The sequence below is a fragment of the Giraffa tippelskirchi genome, chromosome 3 (assembly GCF_054371585.1).
Source record: "Giraffa tippelskirchi isolate mGirTip1 chromosome 3, T2T-mGirTip1v1.2.pri, whole genome shotgun sequence".
NCBI lineage: Eukaryota > Metazoa > Chordata > Mammalia > Artiodactyla > Giraffidae > Giraffa > Giraffa tippelskirchi.
The window spans coordinates 119,419,346-119,425,345 of record NC_137277.1 but is presented as its reverse complement, the minus strand read 5'-3'; the positions used below and the strand labels follow the sequence as shown (position 1 = coordinate 119,425,345).

General features: G+C 40.0%; 1 long non-coding RNA gene across 2 annotated transcripts in view; it reads right to left on the bottom strand.

Annotated features, from left to right (window-relative positions):
- Positions 1 to 2,779: 2,779 nt before the first annotated feature.
- Positions 2,780 to 6,000, bottom strand: part of LOC145541763 (uncharacterized) — a 143,678-nt gene continuing 140,457 nt past the window's right edge. Inside the window, exons 4-5 of one of the 2 annotated variants that reach the window (XR_014079263.1) lie at positions 5,257 to 5,421; positions 2,780 to 4,669 (exon numbers count right to left, since the gene is read on the bottom strand). This is a non-coding gene — a long non-coding RNA (uncharacterized LOC145541763). The remainder of the gene's footprint in view (positions 4,670 to 5,256; positions 5,422 to 6,000) is intronic. The other variant, XR_014079264.1, reaches the window with a different exon arrangement.

The window sequence follows — 6,000 nt, the reverse complement described above, 5'->3', positions numbered from 1 at the left end:
GTCCTCATAATAATCTATTAAAAGACTATAAGGACTTAATATGAAAGGTAAGATGACTTTCAGTATTCTGATGTAAGTTAGAATCTTTATTTTATTATCTCTTTTCTCAAATCAATCAGAAATATTTATTGGACTGTTGCAATAAGCATGAGAGGAAGAAGAATCATAATCGCTATCCAGAAATGTTCACTTTATTAGACAAATAAGATACAACTAGGTAAGAAAGAGTAGAAAATTAAACTTTCTATTGAAGTATAAAATTGCACCATACAGACAATAAATCCTCATTTTCTTTCTATTTTTGTCACTCACAACTTTTTTAAAAAAATAGTTCTTCTACTTTCTAATATTGGATTATCTTTAGGTTCATTTTTTCACCTACCAGACCACCTGACCTGCCTCCTGAGAAACCTGTATGCAGGGCAGGAAGCAACAGTTAGAACTGGACATGGAACAACAGACTGCTTCCAAACAGGAAAAGGAGTACGTCAAGGCTGTATACTGTCATCCTGCTTATTTAACTTATATTCAGAGTACATTATGAGAAATGCTGGGCTGGATGAAGTACAAGCTGGAATCAAGATTGCCACCAGAAATATCAATAACCTCAGATATGCAGATGACACCACCCTTATGGCAGAAAGTAAAGAACTAAAGAACCTCTTGATGAAAGTGAAAGAGGAGAGTGAAAAAGTTGGCTTAAAACTCAACATTCAGAAAACTAAGATCATGGCATCTGGTTCCATCACTCCATGGCAAATAGGTGGGTAAACAGAGGAAACAGTGGCTGACTTTATTTTTTTGGGCTCCAAAATCACTGCAGATGATGACTGCAGCCATGAAATTAAAAGACGATTACTCCTTGGAAGGAAAGTTATGACCAACCTAGAGAGCATATTAAAGAGCAGAGACATTACTTTGCCAACAAAGGTCCATCTAGTCAGTTCAGTTCAGTTCAGTCACTCAGTCGTGTCCGATTCTTTGCGACCCCATGAATTGCAGCATGCCAGGCCTCCCTGTCCATCACCAACTCCCGGAGTTTACCCAAACCCATGTCCATCGAGTTGGTGATGACATCCAACCATCTCATCCTCTGTCGTCTCCTTCTCCTCCTGCCCCCAATCCTTCCCAGCATTAGGATCTTTTCTAATGAGTCAAATCTTCACATGAGGTGGCCAAAGTATTGGAGTTTCAGCTTCAACATCAGTCCTTCCAATGAACAACCAGGACTGATCTCCTTTAGGATGGACAAGGCTATGGTTTTTCCAGTAGTCATGTATGGATGTGAGAGTTGGACTATAAAGAAGGCTGAACACCAAAGAATTGATACTTTTGAACTGTGGTGTTGGAACAGATTCTTGAGAGTCCCTTGAACTGCAAGGAGATCCAACCAGTCCATCCTAAAGGAGATCAGTCCTGTGTGTTCATTGGAAGGACTGATGCTGAAGCTGAAACTCCAATACTTTGGCCACCTGATGAGAAGAACCGACTCATTTGAAAAGACCCTGATAATGGGAAAGGTTGAAGGCAAGTGGAGAAGGGGACGACAGCAGATGAGATGGTTGGATGGCATCACCGACTCAATGGACATGAGCTTGAGTAAACTCCGGAAGTTGTTGATGGACAGGGAGGCCTGGCGTGCTGCATTCCATGGGGTTGCAAAGAGTCCAACACGACTGAGAGACTGAACTGAACTGAACTGAACTTTCTAATATTGGATTATCTTTAGGCTCATTTTTCCACCTACTTCCCTACATGCTCCTTCTCTCATCCTTTCTCCTGGCTTTGAAACCATATATACAATTCTGGTGCTTCCTGAATGTATATGTTCAGTACAGACCTCAGACATGATAATATACTGCCTATTCTATACACATGCTTAAATATTTCAAATGTTCCTAAAGTTCAATAGCTCCAAAACTGAACTCTTGATCACCCTCTTCCCACACCAAATCTACTCCATCACTAGACTTTCCAACCTCAATTGCTATAGCCAGAAATCTAAGAGATATCCTTATTATCTTACCATCTGTTCTTAACTCCTGTATCTAGTCCATTATGAAATCCGATCAATCCAACCTCCAAAATATTACTTGGATTTACTTACATCTCTCTTTTCATTCAAATTACTTACCTGACCTCCCTGCTTTTGCCTGTTTTTGTCCTCCTCCCTCCATCCATCTTCCACACAGTAGCCAAAATGATCAATTTAAAGTGAAATTTACATGATACGCTTTTTCTTAAAAGGCTTCAAAGAATTGCCATTGTATTTGAGACAAAATAGGAAAACAATTAGAATTATACCCCTTGCCACCTTTCTACATCAAATCAAATCATTATTTTTTTCAACAAACCATTGAAATTTTTTGATATATTTTAAATGTGTGGCTTTCATTTCTACTTCGGTTTTGTTGGTTTGCTGTATATCCACCTCCACTAGACTCAGAGCTGTATAAAGCAGGAACCATGTCTTCTTATATACCTTATCTTGTTTAATACTCAAAGTATCAACTTAGTATCCCCATTTTACAGATGAAGAAAATATGACTTAGAGAAGATGAATCTTTCCTGAGGACACAAACCTGATATGATGAAAAACTAGATTTAAACCAAGATCTATTAATATTAGAAGCAGATGGCTATATAGCCATTTATGATGCTGTATCACCCTCTCACAAACATTCCCCACTGGAGATGTCCAAAATCATAGCCATACAAGGGAAATCCCTCTTAATAATTATTAATGAGTTAAAATCAACATCAAAGAAACTCTTAAAAGTGTCAAATGTCAAACAAATTTTTAATTGCATGATTGTGAGGGGGGTAGAGTAAGAAACTGGTTGCCCTATTTTTCAGGGGGTTCACAGGGTATTTATATATATAGAAATCTCAAGTGCTAAGAGCCTTCAAGAAAGATCCAAATCCTCGTTCTTGTATTTCAGTTTCCTAATGGTTTTGAGTGTGTGTGTGCTCAGTCGTATACAATCCTTTGCGACTCCATGGACTATAGCCCACTGGGCTCCTCTGTCCAGGGATTTTCCAGGCAGGAATACTGGAGTGGGTTGCCATTTCCTACTCCGGGGTATCTTCCCGATCCAGGGATCAAACCTATGTCTCCTACATTGCAGGCAGATACTTTACCACTAGCGCCACCTGGGAAGCTCTCAAATGATTTTAGGATTTAAGAATTAAATGAGGCAATGTATCTTAAACATTTAGCATAGTCTTGCATTCAAATATTACTTATTATCATACTAATTCATCTTTTTTTTTTTCGTTACAGCTGCACAATCATGTAGTGAGAGAAGAGACACAAAAGAATGTGTTCTCTGTCTTCAGTCTGAGGGTGCCTAGCAGTCAAGTAGCAGTGACTGCAGCCCTGTAAAGTGGAATGCCCCAAGGCTTAGGGTCTGGAATGCACTCCAGTTCCCCTGTACTTGATGATGAGTCCTCTAAAATTGATGGAGAGATTTACAGATGAGTTGAGTTCATGGTTCTTTCAAGCACTGACCTTATCATTCAGTTGTAATTATCAAGATTCTTTTCACTTTATGTTATGCACTGAACCTCTCCTTTGGTATCTTTCAAGGACTGGCTCATGCCTTGCTCTTAGCAGCCATTCTCAGGGGCTGTGGTTCTGATGTTTGCATCCCTAGTTCCCTTCTTAGAGGCAGCTCTTCCCTTCTCCACCTGCCTGCACCAAGACATACCATGTAAGAAAATATTGGATTCCCTGTTGCTGTGCTCTGCAGACCTGATGAGAAACTCTCCCGTGAGTGGTAGTGATCTTAACAGTTGTTCATAATTATGTTTTGGGGCACCTCGTTTTGCTGCTAATACTCTACTCCTCCTTCCTTCTCCCTGTCCACAACACAAGTGGGTAGGTTCCAAAGTCCACTATTTTACCAAGTGTGGATGTAGTAATGAAATCATATTCAATCCCTTTATTTCAGAATCTGATGTAATTAATTTCTTTGCCAATCAACTCCTACCAAAAAGCTAAAATTCTAAAGACCCAAGACAAACAAAATGTACACTTACAGAAGAAAATACTTGGATGTGGGATAAATTTCTAACATCCCTTCAGAATACAGCTAATATATTCAAACATAGCTAATTAATAACATAGTTTTTTTAAAACCACAGGGAAACTGCCATTTCTTTAAAACTTCTTTTAAAATGTAGCTAATTATGAATTATAATCATTAAAAATACTTATGGAGATAGTTTCAAAATGTTCACATGTTATTACTGACCTTGGGGAAAACCAGGAAGGAAATCACTCAGGAGCCCTCCCAGTTTTCATGTCAGTCTTATCCTCTTATTTCAGGTGACCCTGCATGCATTCGTGAATGCTGTCCACTTCTCTTATGATGGATAATCACCACCCAACAGGGATACTTCTCCAGTCTGTTGTCTGTATCCATCACATCTCATCATCCTGGTCACAGACCCTTCCTTCCCAGGCCACACCACTTCCTGCTGACTGCTCTTTCCAAGTCCCTTGCTCTCTTCTCTTTCTACCTCTAGTGTCATAGGGCACAGACCACACTCCAGGCTCAGACTCCACTCACCTATGAAGCTTTATCATCCCTTTCCCAATAGATTCACATGCATTCACTTCATAGTTGGGTGCTGCCAGGTTAGCAACTTGCCATCTTCTTTGTAACTATTTGTGAAAACAAATGAATAAAGAACAAGTAAGGCTTACGAGAAAAGGGGGGCTGAATCCATGAGTCCATGACTCCTTTCCATTGACAATCAAAGATATTCAAATAAGCCACTGAGCTGATAAGGGTAGGGCCCAAGGCAGACTCTCTGTGTGTTTGTGCTCAGTCGTGTCCAGCTCTTTGCCATCCCATGGACTGTAGCCCGCCAGGCTTCTCTGTCCATGGGATTTTCCAGGCAAGAATAGTGGATTGGGCTGCCATGTCCTACTCCAGGGTATCTTCCCAACCAGGGATCAAACTCGCATCTCTTGCACTGGAAGGCAGATTCTTTACCACTGCACCACCTGCAGATTCTAACTAAGAGCAACAGGAAGCCTAGTAGGGAACTTAACATAGAAGACAGAAGGAGTTTGGAAGCATGAGTATGTTTGTCTATCAACGCTATGGGTGACGTGAGAGTACTAGTTCCCCCCACATATACCATTGAAAATTCAATTACTACTAGCTCAATTAATTTTGGTAATATGAGTGTATTTCATGGGCCATGGCAGAGTAAGGGGCTCTGAACTGAAAGAGACTTTACCACCTGTGAAGCTACTGCTTCTGGAATAAATTAACTGGCATCCATGGAAGGAATGAATACAGAGCTGTCAATGATAGATGTCTGGATCCACTGATGGTAGCAATGGACGACCAGAAAGAGTGGTCATCATGGTGTTCATCCTCAAGGAGAGCATCAGTTTCTGCTTCCCTAGTAGGAAAATCATGGGAGATAGTAAGAAATGGTTCATGAACATTTTTATACTCCTGGGAAGCCTCGGAGATACTTAGGGAAAACTCCTGGGAATGTTAGGAAGCTTTACAGTAAAGTGGATAGGGAACACAAATTCTTATAATTTTGGATAATATAACTGTACTTTTTTGTCTTTTATTTATAAAATGCTAAAATTTCTTTATACCCTTACTCTTTTCTACAAATGCTTGAACTTCAGTGAAATCCTGATTTCCCCAATATCATTTTCTGGATATGGGAGAGACCACTGCTTATCTTTAATTGCAATTTAACTTTTTACTGGATACATGGTTTCTCTGAATACATATTACATTTCTCAATCTCTGTCCCCACGTAACCTCCCGAGACTGCTGAGGGACCAAGAGCTGCCTCAAATGACATTAAAGACTTTGGCAACATGCCTCCAAGACTGTCACTCTCCACACCTTGAAAACTCCTACCTTTTACCCAGGCTTTCTTCCCACCACTCAAATAACCTCCTTTTAATCAAGTGTGACAATGTTTGCCTAGTGTCAACACTGTCAGCCACAATAAATA